This window comes from Felis catus, chromosome E1, assembly GCF_018350175.1.
Source record: "Felis catus isolate Fca126 chromosome E1, F.catus_Fca126_mat1.0, whole genome shotgun sequence".
Classification (NCBI taxonomy): domain Eukaryota; kingdom Metazoa; phylum Chordata; class Mammalia; order Carnivora; family Felidae; genus Felis; species Felis catus.
Window position 1 is genome coordinate 6,341,706 of NC_058381.1, and position 17,552 is coordinate 6,359,257.

At 44.4% G+C, this 17,552-nt stretch overlaps 1 long non-coding RNA gene across 1 annotated transcript in view; it reads left to right on the forward strand.

The window, feature by feature from the left end:
* Nucleotides 1–1,031: 1,031 nt before the first annotated feature.
* Nucleotides 1,032–17,552, forward strand: part of LOC111557827 — a 58,322-nt gene continuing 41,801 nt past the window's right edge. Inside the window, exon 1 of the long non-coding RNA XR_002738192.2 lies at nt 1,032–1,176. This is a non-coding gene — a long non-coding RNA (uncharacterized LOC111557827). The remainder of the gene's footprint in view (nt 1,177–17,552) is intronic.

The window sequence follows — 17,552 nt, forward strand, 5'->3', positions numbered from 1 at the left end:
TGCGAGTCTTTCCAAATATCCATTTCCTGTTTCCACATGATGGAATTGGATATTTGGCAATTAGGTCTGTCTTAGCTTTCTATTGTTACCGTTATGTTATCCATATCCTTAGTAATTTTTTTTTTTTTTTTGTCCACTTCATATGTCCCTAACCGAGGGAGGTAAATTAAAATCTTTTACTGAATGCATTTTTCCTTATTCTGAGAGAACTCCTATGGGGGGCGGGGGGGAGCTTGCTTCTCTTTTAAAATCTTTTCTTGCTTTTTGTTTTGCTTTCTATTCTTGCTTTTTAAGGTTTTTTTTTTTTGTTTTTGCATGGGTTTGTGTGTGTTTTCCTTCTGATCATTCGAATCCATTTCTCTGTTGTTTTTCCACCGCTTGTTTTTAGAACCATACTTTTACATTACATATTTAATTCTTTCTTTAGAGAGTAGCTTTTGGCTCCTGTTGAGGACAGCGATCATTCATTGTCCCTCATCCTGTCTTTCTCTCCTGTCCTGCGACGCCCGCCCGCCCCAAGCACAGCGGATTCTACACGAATTCACCCTTATCTGCAGATTCGCGGTCCGCACTTTCCCTTCCGTGGGTTCGGGTCACTGCCAACCGGAAGCCGCGGATCCTCCTTCTGACGAATCTGCAGACGGTCAATAGGGGCCTGGTCGTTTACCTGACGTCATCTCGGCCCCGAGAGGAGACGAGGGGACGTCATCCTGCGCCGTCACCAGAGGAAGGTGAGTACAGGCCAATGAGATGTTTTGAGAGAGAGGCCGCATTCACACAACTTTTTTCTTTCTTTTTTTTTTTTTTTTGTTTAACAGCCAATTGTTCTAAGGGTTTTGTTTTTTAAGCTTATTTATTTATTTGAGAGAGAGAGAGAGAGCAGAGTGCACCCGCGTGCATGCACATGTGGGAGGGGCAGGGAGAGAGAGAGAGAGAGAGAAAGAGAAAGAAAGAGAATCCCAAGCAGGCTCCACGTTGTCAGCAGGGAGCCCACTGCTGGAGGTGGGGGAGGGGAGGGGGGCTCGCTCTCACAAACCGCGAGATCATGACGTGAGCCGAGACCCAGAGTCAGTTGCTTAACAGGACTGAGCCACCCAGGCGCCCCAGCGTTCTATTTCATTACCGCTGTTGAGAATCTCTTACTGCGCCTGATGTGTAAGTTCAAGTTCATCACAGGTATGTCCCGATGGGAAGACATGTAGTACGTGCTGGGTTCGATGCTCTCCGCGGTTTCCGGCGTCCCCTGGGGGGTGGGGGAGGGGGGAACTTGGGGACAGATTCCCCATGGGTCAGTGGGGACTGCTGTATTATTTTTCTTAGTTCTTCCAGTAGTTAACTATGTAATTTAAATAAGATTTTTATACCTTAAATTTTTTTTTGTTTGTTTTTCTTAATTGAAATTGGTTCAGGGTTGTATTCGTTTCAGGTGTGCACTACAGTGATTCAACCCTTCCATGCGTCAGCTGGTGTTATCTAAACCTCTTATACCTTAATCGTTTCCCTCTGCTGTACAGGGTGGAGCTCTTTGTTGGCTCCTTTCCCCCGGTGTTTGGCATTTATGAAGCAGATGCTGGTTGGTAACTTGTATTTCTTCTTCTCAGCCACAATTCACACTCGTGGCCTTGCCTGGTTCTTTCCTCGATTATAATACCATATCGTGGGGTTGTTGTTGTTGTTGTTTTCATCTAATGATTTGTTACATGCTGTTTTCCTAGTTTCTTATTCATTCTTAATTTTCGCTACACAGAAATTTCAATATTTTCATAATGCAGTCATGTTTATTCATTTCCTCCAAAGTTTCTTCTTTTAATTTTGCGCCCTGGCATCCTGTGCCTTGTGATCAGATGAACACCCCGCTATTTTTTCTGGTTGTTTGAAGGCTTCCATACGACCCTACTGCTTCCAGAAATTATTGAAGGTTATTCTTTGTCTTTAGAACCCTGATTTTTTTTTTTTTTTTGCTGTGTTTTGTTATTTGAAACATGATTCCCTGGTGATAGCTCTGACGGGCGTGTGGGGTGTGATATCCGTGAAATCCGTTTCACATTTTCCAAAATATCTGACTGCGTTCAGTGTCTGCACTAATAAACAGAACCACGAGGTTAGGACACAACTGTGTGACAAATTCTACAGAACATCAAACCGGCTTCGTCTGGTGAAATTTTAGAATCTCCGGTGAAAGCTTAAAACACACGTTCTCCTGGACGTTAACCCCAAAATGATTTTCAGCGTTTGCTGTGAGAGAGAATGAAAATAAACCAGAGTCCGAATTTTAACTCAGCAACGCTTACAGATGGTTTTAAGCTAATTAAATATTTTTCTTGAAAACTGAAGGAAAGCTAAGAAGGTAATTAGTAATTACAGTCATAGATCTCCCTATTAGGGCTTTAAGCCGCGTTTGGTTTTAGTCATAACACATATGAGATAGACTCAAATGAACAAATAGTTTAACCTAAGGAGTGGTGTTCCATTTAGTCCTGGTGCTCATTGTCATAAACTTGCCAGGGGTTAAAACATCTCTCAAAGTTTTCTTGTAAAATTGTTTTAAGGGCTGTGGCCTCAGCCCTTACGTTGAGGGAGGATATACGTTCTGGCAACAGCATGAAGAGATGTGGACTGAAGTTTGGGGAATGTTTCCTGGATCTGCCTGATGAATAGAGAATTATTTTCTAAATGTTATTTTATTTTATTTTTGAGAGAGAACGAGAGGGGGAGGGGCAGAGAGAGAGGGAGGCACAGAATCCGAAGCAGAATCCAGGCTCCCGAGTTGTGAGCACAGAGCCCAATGCGGGGCTCGAACCCACTAACCTTGAGATCATGACCTGAGCTGAAGTGGGATGCTTAAGCGACTGAGCCAGCCAGGTGCCCCCGAATAAAAAAATAAGACTCTGCAGTTATATCACTTACAATATTGTGTTCAGCTTCAAGTAATCTAAAAATCCACTTAATGGTGTTGAAAGCAAACAGATTCATTTTTTCTCACATGTTAAGAAGTTTCAGGCCTTCGGTTTTTCCGTGATGTCAGGACTGGCATTGGCTGCAAATCTCTCGGTCCTTCTCTCAGTGACGGCTGCCCCAGGGTCACAGGATGGCTGGTGTGTGTCTTCAGGCACCTTTTGTATGTTCAAGGCTGGAGGAAAACACACGAGCCAGGAGCTGTGCTGGCGTGTTCCTCATTTATCAGGACAACCAGCTCTGGCCCTAGTGTCACTGGTTGGAACTTGGTCATTCTGCCATCCCATCTGTAAGAGTTCTGGGAAAGCAAGGGGTAGGCGTGTCGCATGTGAATCAGACCCGTCGCGATCCACAGCCTAGATAGCAGCACATTGCCTTCCAAAACCAAGCGGGGGTTCTGGTGACGGGTGAGGTGTGAATGGGGTAGGCCACCAACTGTGTCTGCCGCAGATACGAATGGTGGTGGGTTGGCTACAACGTAAACCATGGCAGCCTCTAGAATATTTGAAGAATGTGCTGCTTTGGTCATATGTGCTTTGGCACATTGTTTAAAAATAACAGTAGTGCCTTTATTCCCTACTTTCCAATTGTCCAGTTAGTATTTTGGTCTTGTCTTTCTTATTACATTGCCTTTTTCCTTACGATAAGGACGATATTTTTTATGCCACCACGTCCTTAGAATTTCACGTATTTTGTGGACACCAAGGACATGCCTATTTAATGATTTACTGGCCGTCAGTTGAGTTCTGCATTTAAATTAAGTCCCTCCAGGGTATAACATAACTGTGCTTGGGATCTTACACTTTCGTGGATACCTATTCATATGGCGTGATTGCTAGGGTAATCATCCCAAATTCTAGGATGTGCCAGGATGTTGTTAGTAATAGAGTTTGGCTTAAAAGGGTCTCAGGGGCGCCTGGGTGGCTCAGTCAGTTGAGCATCTGACTCTCAATTTGGGCCCAGGTCATGATCCTAGGGTCGTGAGATGGGGTGGAACCTGCTTCAGGTTCTCTCTCTCTCTCTCCCTGCCCCTGCCCCTCTCCCCTGCTCACGTGCTCTTTCGCTTCCTAAAATTAAAAAAATAATAATAAAATGAGAGGCTCTCTGGATCAATCATAAAACCGCGATTATAGAAAACCCAGAGATACTCAAAAGCTAACTTTATTAGTTTTTGACCAAATAGATTGATTCAAGAATGCAAAGCGTCACGGTTGGAGCCTTTCAACTTCATCAGGGTAAGGTAATATTCAGTGTTCTGTGTTTGGCATAGATTTGCATGGTGTTGTGCTTCAGAGTGTGGGCAACCCAGGGAGTGAAGCAGACATGTGTACAGACGCGTATATTCTCACAGCCAGAAAAATGAAGTTCAAAGTTGGGTACCGCTGAGCGTGTGTGGGAGAAGTTCCTGAGTTGGGTGAATTACTGAGAAAAGAAACTAGGTGAAGAGAGAGTAGACTCGGGAGCATGACTTTGTCCCAGAGGCCCTCCCGTGGCAGCAGTGAGGGAGGGGAGAACAGAAGAGGCAGAAGGACCCTGTGCTATAAACGTCCAGAAAACAGGTGGCCGATTCAGGATTCTTTTCTGGCCAACGATAGATATAACGCAGCCTACTTTAGCGAAAAACCGAATTCGCCGACTCACGTGCCTGGTAAGGCCGGGGTTCAGCTTGAAGCAGGGATGCCAGTGTCGCTAGCAGAAATCAGAGTGCCTTCATCTCTAACTCGGTTCTGTTTTCCTTGCTGTCTTCGTTGCCCTTTCGTGGGCACAAGAGGGTTGTCTTAGATCCTGTTATCCCATTGAGCTTCATGTCAGGGAGGAGAAGGAAGAGGCCTGTCTCCCGAGGACGGTCAGACGGCCTTTCTCTCCGGTCCGGATCATCTCAGTGTGTCCATTGGTGCACAGTCCTGGGCCGCACGTGGGCCGGCGTGTCTCAGGGTGTGGTCCCAGAACCATCCTCAGCTGTATCAGCAGAGAACCTGTAAGGAAGGAAATTCTTGGGTCCCCACGCCAGGCCCCCTAAATCAGAAAATCTAGGGAGGGGACCCTATATATCCTTTCTCCAACCCTCTGGGAATTTCTGGTGCGGATAAAAGTTTGGGAACCGTTTGGCTTAGAGAAACCGTCTCCTGACTTGAGAAAGAGGCCTCGTCTGAGAGTATATTTTCATAGCAATAATGGCAGTTGAGCCAAAGGTCAAGTTAGATGAACTTCTAGAATCTATCAAATGCCAGAAAAAGAGAGAGAAGGAAAATAAGTGTAGGAGAGGTTGCTCTGTGCTGTCTGAACATGGCTATTTTGACCCCGAAAATATGCAAATGCATTTTTGTTCCCTTAACACACTCTCTGCAGTCCCGTAATAATGCATTGTAAACAGACCATATTAAAACAAACAGTTCTCTCTAGATCTTTTTTTTTTTTCCTCAATATTTTCTCTAAATAGTTATTTGGTAATACACATTTTTCTGTTTTGTAGAGTCCCTAAATAGCAGAGGGCTCTGTTTGGAGGAACCAACTCATGCCTCCCGCTGCCAGAATGTTCCTGGAGCTTTCGTTTTACTAAATAAAGAGTTGGAGCTCATGTCAACCCTATGGTGGTACTGGACCCTTGATCCAGTAGGAAAAACAAGCACCTAACGGTTCCCTTCCCCTCGTCAAACCAGGGCTCCGGTCTCAGACCAAACAGCACCGAAGGGGAGTCACATCTTCTGTGTTACTTTTTCTGTGTCTTTTTGTTTTGTTTTTTCTGTGTCTTTCCTTCTGGGTGTTTAGCTTCAGAATGCCCTCACCGACGCATTTCTGTCACCGGCTTGGACCCGCGCTTCTAAAACCAGGTGACGTCACCTTTGTTCTTGCCACACACCCAACAGAATGCTCTGACATAAAAAGTTGGTCCGTGTAACGCTTCACCGGGAAGGGTGAGCCCCGAAGTAGAATGCTCAGGGGTAACAGAAACTCACAACTTTCTGATACCGGCTGGGTCGCTTGAAGTCAGAGTGAGAGTGGCAGCTTTGATGATGTGTTCTTCAGCTGCATCCATTACAGAAGCTTCCACAACGTCCCTCTTGACCTCTCAGCTTTCTCTGTCTTGGGAGAGGGACCAGAGAGAGACTCCCTCATGGCCCCGTGGCTTTTGCTTTCTACACCTCACGGATTCGTGGTCTCGGAGATAAAAGGGACTTTGGCAACTGATCATTTATTTATTTTCTTCTAAGGCAGACTGTGTCTAAATGCCTTAGGGTGTGACACTTAGGGTCCCGGTCGTGGAGGTGGAGAGGGAGGCCCTCCCTCGTGCACGGTTCGGAGGACCCGTATTACCTAGTCTTGCCTGCAAGTGCCTCGCAGGGCACATTCTCTGCCATTGGGACCATCCCAACCCCTCTACTCCTGCCAGCCGGAAGCAATACTCTGAGAGAGTTAGTTCAGTATTTAGCACTCGGTCTCAGGAGACAGACCACAGATACTCACGTCTCCGCCTGGTTGCCTGCTGGGCTGTGCTCCTTGGGCAGGTAACTTAACCTCTCTGGTCTCTGTTGTCAAATGAGGATCCCGGTAGCACAAGGGGGTTGTGGTGAGCATAAAAGGAATTAATGGGCATAAACTGCATAGCCTCCTGCCTGGCACAGGCTTAGCACTCAGTATGAGCAGGAGCTGTTGTCCCTACCTCGGCAATGGTGGTTCTCTCACTGTGCCTCACATCCTGAGTTAGAAATATGATTCGCATTCTCCTGTGGGATGGAAAGGGTCATCTCAGGGTCAGGGGCTGTATCTGCTCATCCCTCGGTATCATCCTTTGGTAGCTAAGCCTCAGTGTAGAGTCTTGAGCTTAATAGGCACTCAGGAAATGTGTTTTGAGTTAAACTGAAGCCACCTTACCCCCACCCTGAGCATATTTGGCAAATTCCAGAAAAAAAAAAACAAAACAAAAAACAGGCCTCCCTGCTCCTTTCTTTCACCTAAAAGTAAAGTTCTCCAACTTAATCTGCCGTTAGATCCCTGCCAGGATTCTGATTCTCTAGATTCCTCTTGCAAAATAACTCTTTTCACCACCAAAGCTGCCTGTGGCTCACAGGCCTTCTCCCCTTCTCCCCCGGGCTTCTTGGGGTCCCCCAGTTGAGGCTGCCTGTAGGAATCCCATCCCATTAAAAAATAAAACACCAGTCCCTCATCTGGGTCATCTAATGAGATGTCCCCCTGCGCGTTATACCCCAGGGTCAGGACCCTCTGACCCCATCCGTGGTTTGAAACTCACTTTCTCATTCAGGAGCCAAAGAACCACCAGGAGAATGAACCAAATACCTGAAGGCTCCTGGCTCCTGCCGCCCAAGGTCTATCAGTTCCCGTGTGATTCTGGTCCAGGTCCCTGACAGTGCTCTTTCCAGTGACCAGGGGCCTGACTGCCTGGGCAGGAGGGCAGGAATGCATTAGAAACAAATGCACCGGGAGCCCCAGGGTGGCTCAGTCGGTTGAGAGTCTGACTTAGGCTCAGGTTATGAGTTCAGGCCCCGCATCAGGCTGTCTGCTGTCAGCGGGAGCCCCCTTGAGATCCTCTGCTCTCCCCTAGTCTCTCTCTGCACCTCCCTGAGTCGTGCTTTCTCTCTCAAAAATAAATGAATAAAAAGAAAGAAACGAACGCGGTGTTCTGTGAAAACGCGTGGCATGAAAACTCAGACATCCACAAGGCTACCGCTTTTCATTTGTGAGTGTTCACTCCCTTTCCCTGCTGTTGGTCGTTGGTCTGAGGAATGGCAGAATAGGCCTGAGCCGCAGGGAGGTGCCTTAGTTTCCTAGAGCTGCTTTGAAAAGAGCCACTCACTGGGTGGTTAAAGACAACACAGATCCATTCTCCCGCTGTTCTGGAGGCCGGAAGTTGGAAGTTCAGATGTTGGCGGAGCAGTGATCTCTCCAAGGCTCTAGGGGGAATCCGTTCCATTGTTTCAGCTTCTGGCGTCTCCAACAACTGTGTGCATTCCTTGGCTGGTGGACACTTCCCTTCCGTCTCTGCCTCCACCACCACCTGGCGTCGTCTCCCTGTGTCTTAGGACACCAGGCGCACTGGACCAGGGGCCCACCCTCCCTCAGCATGAGTGCATCTTAGCCGATTACATCTACAGCAACCCTATTTCCAAATAATGCCGCATTCTGGAATATTGAGGGTTAGGATCTCAACACGTCTCTCTTCGGGGAAGCATAATCCTCCCCATTACACAGGGGGAGATGTTTTGATGTAGCTGCATGATAGGTGTTGTCATACTAGTTTGGGTTGGGCTTTAAATATCTAAAAATGAGCCTGTTGTGGAAAACCTGGAAGAGACTACCGGTTCCGCCTGAGTTGCTTATTCAAGGGAAAGGAAGTGAGGTATGGGACAGGTTTGGAGGTATATCGGTGAAGAAAACGTTAATTTACTGCAGCCACACTGAATCCAGACCACATCCCAAACTAGACCCATCCCTATCCAGACTTCTGCTTTCAAAGATAAAGACACTGAGGCCCATAGAAGCATAGAACCTTCACGCAGCTGGATTGAAAATCTTCTGTCTACTAACAGTGGTCTGTGGTTCACTGTGTCCTCACCTTCATGCATGCAGAGAAACCATCTTTCCAGGTTTCCATTTCTAGCAAGAGGTGGCTTCCAGTCAGAGGTCGAGACTTGTGCTCTCAGGCATCTGGGTGGCTCAGTCAGTTAGGCATCCGACCTTTAGCTCAGGTCATGATCTCGCGGTTTGTGGGTTCGACCCCCGCATCGGGCCCTGTGCTGACAGCTCAGAGCCTGGGGCCTGCTTCGGATTCTGTGTCTCCCTCTCTCTGCCCCTCCCCTGCTCAACATTCTCTCAAAAATAAATAAACATTAAAAAAAAAAAAAAAAAAGACTGGTCCAAAGGTCCACAACTCATTTGCAGCTGAAGTCTCATGGGATTGAGAAAGTCAGTGGTGCAGAGAAGTAGAGTGAGGTGTGCCTGCGTGAAGGGTCTCTCCGGTGTCACCGGGGTGAGCCGTTCTGCGTCCGTTGACCCTGCTCTCCTCTCGTCCAACCTCGTCACCTTCATTTGCAGTCACTACCACCGTCTCCTCTCCAGGGGCGACCAAACCACTGTCCCAACTTATGTCACCATTGATAGGCTTGGCCTAGCTTTGAAGTTCATATGAACAAAATCGTACCACAAGTGTTGAATGTCTGCTGCTTCTGCCTCCGTTCTGTTGGTAGGAATCTTCCTTTTTGTTACACGTGGTTGTAGTTCATTTGTTTTTAATGCTGTTTGTCTGTTGTGTGAATAGATTGCAACTCACGGCACATCTCTTTTGCAGTGGACGAACACTTTCAGTTTTTTAACTGTGATTGCCAGAAACTTTTTTATACATTTTTTTTGGGGGGGGGGAGGGCACAAAAACACATGTTTATCCTAGGAGGAGAATTGCTAGATTAGAGGAGTTGCACGTTTTCATCGCTAGAAGATAATGCAAAAGAGTGTTCCCACGTGACTGTGGGGATTTATACTTCCGTTTTGTTCTAATGCCAGTCCTTGAAATGTCGCTACTGGGGCACCTGGGTGGCTCAGTCGGTTGAACATCTGACTCTTGGTTTCAGCTAAGGTCACGATCTTGTGATTTCACAGGTTCAAGCCCCACGTCGGGCTCTGCGTTAACAGTGTGGAAACTGCTTGAGATTCTCTCTCTCCCCCTCTCTCTGCCCCTCCCCACTAGCACTGTTTCTGTCTCTCTCAAAATAAACAAACTTAATAAAAAAAAATTCAAATGTCACTACTCCAGTGGTATGTTGTGATTGCTTACTGTGACACAATTTGATTTTCCCTGAAGGGGAGTGAATGGAGGGCCTTTTCATATGAACATTGGCCATTTAAATACCCTGCTTTGCAAAGAACCTATTTAAATCTTTTGGCCATTTTTGGAGGTGGTTTATGTGTTTCTTATTGACTTGAAGGTTTTCAAAAAAAATATGCGCTCTGGACATATGTTTCATGGGATATCTGCCTACAAATACCTTCTCCCATTCTCCAGGTGCCTTTTTACTCTCCTATGGTATTTATCAATGAGCAGAAATTCTTAACTTTCATGGAATCCCACTTGTCATGGTTTTACTTTGGAATTTGTTTTTGCATCTGGTTTAAGGAATCTAAAGCAGTTATTCTTTTCCTCTTCCTATTTAGACCTAAGATCCCTCTTGAATATATTTTTATGCATGGTATGAGATGGAGGTTAATGGTGCATTTTTTCGTATTGATATCCAGTTGACCCAGCACCTGTTTAATGAGAAGGTCAGCCTTTCTCCATTGCTATGGAGTGTTACTGTTGTCATAACTCGAGTGTTTCTCTCCTTCTCTTTGTGTGTGTGATATGTATGTTTATGTGTTTCTTTCACCCATTATATTGTTCAGCTTTGCACCAAGACCATACTCTTCTACGTATTGCACACATTGACATCTGGTGTGAACCCTTTAACCCTGTTCCTTTTCTTCAAGACTGTCCTGGCCTTGGGGTGTCTGGGTGGCTCAGTCGGTTAAGCGTCCGACTCTAGATTTCAGCTCAGGTCTTGATCTTGCAGCTAGTGAGTTGGAGCCCTGCATCGGGCTCCACATTTGGCGGTGTGCAGCCTGCTTGGGATTCTCTCTCTCTCTTCATCTCTCTCTCTCTGCCCCTCCCCAGCTCACACCCTCTCTCTTTCAAAGTAAATAAATAAACTTAAAAAAAAAGGCTGTCCTGGCCTTTAACATTAGAATCACCTTGTTCAGTATACACACACACCTGCTGGTGTATCGAATATTGAATCTCTAGCTCAGTCTGGACAGAATATACATATTCCGTATAGAATACTGAACATTTAAATCCATGAGCATAGTATATCCGTTTATTTTACTACTTAGAGTGCCTTTAATTTCTCTCAATAATATTTTGTAATTTTCTGAGTAGCTTTTTACATTTTCTGTTTGGCTCATGTACAGACATTTGATATTTTTTGGTGCTGTTATGTTACCGTACCATTTAATTTTCTCATTTTCATTGCTAATAAATAGAAATACAGTGTGTTTTGTCATATTGAATTTGTAACTAGTGACTTTGATGATCTAAGTAATCTCAGTTCGCTTACTGGTTTTAATGATATATCTGTAGGTTCTTTTGAATTTCTTATACACATAGTCTTGCTGTCTGTCAATAATATTTATTTTATTTTGTTGTGGTGGCTAGGACCTTTAGTACAATGTTCAATAGAAATGGTGAGAGGGGACACCATTGTTTTGTTCCTAATATGAAGGGAAACGCTTTTAGTATTTTGTTACTCAGTATTATGTTTGATGTAGATTGTCTTATAGATACCTTTAGGCAGACTGAGAAAATTATGTTCTATTTCTAGTTTATTGCATTTTACATGATTGGATATTGAGACGTATCACATGGTTTTTCTGTATCTTTTCAGATGATCAAATGATTTGTTGTAAACTCCATGGATTAACTTTGAAATGTTAAACTGGCTCATTTAGGAGTTGGAATGAGTCCAACTTTGCTGTGATGTGTTATTTTTATATTGCTGATTTTGACTTGCTACCCTTTTGTTTAGAACTTTTGCAACTTTGCTCATGAGAGATCTCCGACTATGATTTCCTTACTTGTAGTTTCCCTGCCAAGTTTTTTGGTAATACAGTTACACTGGCCTCATAAAATCAGTTGGGAAGTGTTCCCTTTTTTGTTCTAGTCCCTAGAAGTTTTGTTTAACATAGTTAATTTCTTCCTTAAATGTTCAGGGGATCTTGACAGTGAAGCTCTCTGAGACTGGAGTTTTCTTTGTGGAGATGTTTCAAGTTATGGATTCAATTTTTTTAATAGATACAGGATTATTTAGATTTTCTATTTCTTCTTATGCCAGTTTGTAAATTGCATTTTTATAAGAGTGTAACTTGTCTGATATTTCAAATGCATATGCACAAAACTGTTGGAAAATATTCTCTTACTGTTCTGTGATTATATGTAGGATCCATAGTGATACCTCCCTTTTGAGGTCCAGTATTATGTTAGACTTTCTTGATTATATTACATTTGTTATATGTTTCATCAGTTTTCCTCTTCTAGTCATATATATATATATATATATATTTTTTCTTTCTACCTTTCTTGGTTTTAATGTCCTTTTTTTTTTTTTTTTTTTTTTTTTTTTGGGTAGGCTCCATGACCAATATGAGACTTGAATCCGTGACCCCAAGATCAAGAGTTGCATGCTGTATTGACTGAGCCAGCTAGGTGCCCCTATCCCTATGTTTTTGAGATGGTTACATAAGTCAGCCTTTTTCTCTTCTGATATATGTCTTTACAGCTATGATTCCCAGCAAGGACCATTCTAGCAATAGTCTTAATTCTTGACGTGCCATACCCTCACAATCTTGTATTACACATATTTCCTAATTTCCTTTCCTATTTCTTCTTGACTAAATAACATTAGTTATTTATAAGAGTATTGCTTAGTTTCCAAGCATTTGAGGTGTTATTCTGTATCTTGTACAGTGATTTCTAATGTAATTCCACTGAACTCAGCATATTTTGCTTGGCTTCAGATGTTTGGAGTTCATTAGAATTTCCTTTATGGGTTAGCAGACCTTGGAAAAATATGTGTCCTGTGGTTGTTGAACTCAGTGTTTTACATATATCAATCGGTCAAGTTTGTTGAAATTCTCCATATTTTAACATTTTTTAAAATCTGTTCTATCAGTTATTGAGAGAAGTGCATTTAAATCTCCCATTTTGATTGTGGATTTGTTATTTTTCCTTTGTTTTCTTTTTTGTGGTCATATCAGCATTTTGTACTCCATTTTTTCTCCTTTATTAATTGTTAATTATATATACACATGCACACAAATGCACACTCATCCTTCCTTTAGTGTTTATTCTCAATGACAAAAGTGTCTTTTCTTGATTTATAAGTGTGTAAAGAAATTGGTTCTTTATGTGCTTTGTTCACAAGGTTCCTCCTCTTTTATGGTATTTTCATGTATTTTAATTTATACATATTTAAAACTCCATAAGGCATTATTATTGTTGTACTGTACAGAAAATATTCATTTAGATTTACCCACATACACACTCTGTTGGCCTTCATTCCTTGCTGTGTTCTGGGCTTTCCTCTGGGATTAGTTCCTTTCCATGCGCCCCCCCCCCCCCAAGAACTTCCTTCAGTATTCCTTTTAAAATAGTCCCATTGATGACAGATTATTTCAATATTCTTTATCTCATCTTTGCATTTTGGGGGAAGAGTATTTTCAGAGGGTGGTCATTTGGGTTGAGAGTTATTTTCTTTCAGCATTCAAAGCTTGATATTTGTCGGAAAAGGCAGTCTTGTGCGTGCATGGATCAGTCCCCACTCAACTGTAAGAGTGGGCCTGGAGCTCGGAACTCTCCCTTACCAAGAGATAAATGGCCCACAGAGCCTGTGCTGGGCTTAGTGCCTTGTGTGGGGCTATTTTTCCCTGTTTTATGCTCGAGGGGTGCTCGTTCACTCTGCCTAAGGCACACATATCTCATGGCACCCAGCCAGCCCCAGTGTGTATATCTCTCCTCCTCAGGGAGGGGACAGAGCTCCATCCACTGTGGCATGAGAGGGATGTGTGTTGGCAAAGTGTCCTGTGTCACCTGCTGGGAGAGACCTGCCGGCCTCGGGGCACCGATGCCTCCTGTTGAAGCTGATCCTACTGTGTGTACTCTGTGGAAACAAAGCACCGTTCCGTCCAGGGCTTGGCAGCATCGAGCTCCTTGGAGACTCTGATACCAAGATGCAGGGGGCAGAAACGTTGGGATTTTTCCCCTGGGATTGGTAACTGGGACATGGCATTTTGTTTCCTGGGATTGGTTAACTGCCGTAAGGTAATCTGTGCCACAGTAGCGCGTTGTCTTCTGACTTCTTTCTTTCTGTTGGAAAATCATCTGTAAATCTTACTTTATTTTAAATTTTAAGTTTATTTATTTTGAGAGAGGACGTGCAAGCAGGGGAGGGGCAGAGAGAGAGACTCCCAAGCAGGCTCTGCACTGTTAGCGCGGAGCCTGATGCGGGGCTCGAACCCGCAAAACTGCGAGATCGTGACCTGAGCCAAAACCGGGAGTTGGGTGCTCAACCGACTGAGCCACCCGGGAACCCCAGTATTGACAGTTCGAAGATCAGCACTGGAACAAATAGAAGTGTAAACTCACACAGTCACTCATGCAGTTAGCCCCACTTCCTTGTGCTAGAAGACCCTGGAGGTTACATATGAAGGTTAGAAGAATACACTTATTCCCCTGTGTTGTGCAGCTCATTGGCCGTCTCTCAGGAGGTCACAGACATAATTTAAAAAATACTCCTGCTGGACGGGATGCCTGGGTGGCTCAGGTGGTTGAGTGTCTGACTCTTGGTTTCAGCTCAGGCCATGATCTCATGGTTTTTGAGTTAGAGGCCCCTGTCGGACTCTGTGCTGACAGCATGAAGCCTGCTTGGGATTCTCTCTCTCTCCCTCTCTCTGTCCCTTACCTGCTTACACTCTCTTTCTTAAAATAAATAAACTTAAAACAATTTTTTAATTAAAAAAAATACTCCTACTGGAAAATTCTCCCAACTTTGTGTCTGTAAGGGATGTGATTTTCAATCTTCCATGATGGTGAAAGATTTATTTATATTTACCAAATTTCTTTGTACTTTAAAATTTTTATATTTACCAAATTTCTCTGTAGTTAAAAGTTTTTATATTATACATGTGCATCTTGTGGGTTTTATTAATAGAGACAAGTGACTACTTTCACACTACTCCATGAAGTAGGGAATAACAGGTTGATGGAAAAGGTGCGTCACATACATTTATGTAGAACTGTGGAAAGAGAGAATGTGTTTCTGAAACTGGTCTTTTGACTCTTATAGTCCTATTTAGGTTTGATTTTGAGTCTGGCTTTCTTTGTGCGAATATATCAGATACTGCATTCTTTACATGTCTCTATGCATAAAAATGGATTCTCTTTGTACAGGATGATAATCACTAGCTGGATGGGTTAGAAGCAAAGACAACAGGGGCACCTGGGTGGCTCACTCAGTTAAGCATCCGACTCTTGATTTCAGCTCAGGCCATGATCTCATGGGTTGTTGAGTTCAAGTCCCACATCAGGCTCTGCATTGACAGCATGGAGCCTGCTTGGGATTCTCTCTCTCTCTCTCTCTCTCTCTCTCTCACTCACTCTCTGCCCCTCCGCCCCTCCCCTGCTCGTACACACACACACTCTCTCTCTCTCTCTGTCTCTCAAATAAAAAAAAAAAAAACATGAAAAACTAAAAGAAGTTAAAGACAACAGCATCTCTAGTGGTGGTTTAGAGCTAAGTCTGTGCTCTCTGGCATTCTGGTGTCTAAAGGAGGCCTGCTTTTGTGCAGGATGAGGGTTAGGGTTTAGTGCCCTCAATAGTGAATAACTTTAGATAGTTAAAGATTATTAGAGCACTGTTTCTTGAAGTGTTTCATAGACTCTACGTTTATGGTTAACACGATTTGTAAGTTACATGTCAAGGGTATGGAGTGTGGGGTTCTAGGGCAGGGAAGGGCTCCTGGATTAAACAAAGTTCAAAGGAACTTCACATACTTAAAAAAATAAAGCGTAGGCTTAGTGACGATGCTGGCAGGGGGAGTGTCGGACAAGACAGCCCCCGAAGAGATGATAAATTTCTCTTCTTTCCATTCCTTATATTCATTTTCACTGTTGTCATATTATCTTGTTTGTATAGGGGTGGTTTTGTTTTTTTTTTTTTTTTTTTTTTTTGTACTAAATTTAAGCCCTTTGCAGGAAAGTTTCTGTAGAAGTTAAGCAACCAGGCATACAGAATGCTCCAGGTGCCTCCCTTCCCTTGGGAGTTAGGTGCAGGTGATGGAAAGGAGGCAGCCCTGGGAGTAGCTCCTCCGGGGACCCTTTGCCTGTTTGTTAGTAGATACCTGTCCTATCTCTCATTCACCTGACAGGTTGGTTTCCCAAGGGGGTGACTGGCAGGTGGAGGGTAGGGTGATCCTGGGATACCCAGAATCCAGACAAACCTTTCTTTAGAGGATGCGTTCCCAAAGAAAATCATACCAAGTCATAACCTCGTGCCCATTCCCTTATTCGAGAGCAGCCATAAGGGGGAAAAGGGTTACAAAGAGTCAAGCTGGGGGCAAGGGAGATAGTGGTTAGTTACTTATGCAATCAGTATCTCTTATAAAATACTGTTTGATTAAGTTTTCTTTTTCTCATGAGACCACAGCATCTATGAGTTATTAAATGTCTGTCACTGGCGTGTGTGTGCGTACCCGCACGCGCGCGTGTGTGTGTTGGGATGTTGGGGGAGGTGAGGACCTGTATGTACTTGTCCTGGATCCTGCACAGAATAACGGCTCCTTGTGGCTACTGGGAGGGGGAAGAGGTCAGAGGGAACCTCGTATCCATTTTGGCAACAGTAACGTAGCCACTTATTTAAGATACATGGGAAGAAAGAAAAATCTGGAGCCTGGGGAAGAAAAATCACAGCTCATGACAGATACCAAATCCCACTGGACCAAACCACACCCTAGCACTCAAGTCTTCCATGCCTGTCACTGTGAGCAGATCTACTCCAGTTAACTGTGGTGGTGCTGGTGGGGGCGGGGGGCCAGGCTGTTGTTTTCCTTGACTCTTCCAAAGAAATTTCATAAATAGTTTGCTTAGTATGTCAGTCCGTGCATCTGGGAAGCGTAATGTACTCTTGGCACCATGGTGCCCTGTGACGTTTGTCCATTGCCTCTTGGAGAAAGAAGGGGGGGACACCATCTATTTAGAGTATTGGATATTCTGGTGTCTGTTATTTAGAAAGTTGTGACTGGGAACTCTCTTCAAGCTGAGATTATTTTTGTCCCCAGATAATCAAAGCCAGGCACCCTTCAGGAGGTTTGCAGGGTGGTGGCTGGTAAGCTTGGGTAGACCCAGTGGCTGTCGTGCAAATCACATCACCGCATTAGTGAAGGAGAAGGGGATTTGGACGATGAAACTTGTTCCACAGAGGTTTGGCCTTATGGTTCTGATGACGCATATTCAATACTGGGGATGCAGATACGCCTTCTCTGGGATAAACAACATAAAACTGTGGCTTCTGGGAAAGAGTTGCTGTTTTCTTCATCCAGGACCTAGGGAGGGGAGTATCCACTCGTGAAGACCAACTTGGAAGAGTAAAAAAACCCCCAAGACCCTGAATTTCCTCTTCCCTTTGCTGCTTGCCATCGCTTTTGCTTTCCACCTAGTCATCATCCCCTCGTGAAACGTCTTGCTGACATTGGTATTAACTCCTACACCTTCACTCCGCCATGCATCCCACGTGTGATTGGCACCCTGATCTCTCTGGAACAGATCGCTGAACGTGATATCCCCCCAGTCAGACACCTTCACCTGGATGATCAGTTAACTTTGCAGCCCGTGTCCAAAGTCCATGCCGTGGGGATCCAGCCTTCCTCCGTCGCTCCAGCACTCTGCTCCTGTGACGCTGAACTTTCCTTCTTTGCCGTAGGTGCTCAGGGGTTCCTTTTCTCGGCACCTTTGCTTCTGGTATCCCTGTTCTCAGAAGGACTTTTCCTCCTGTTCCGCCTCC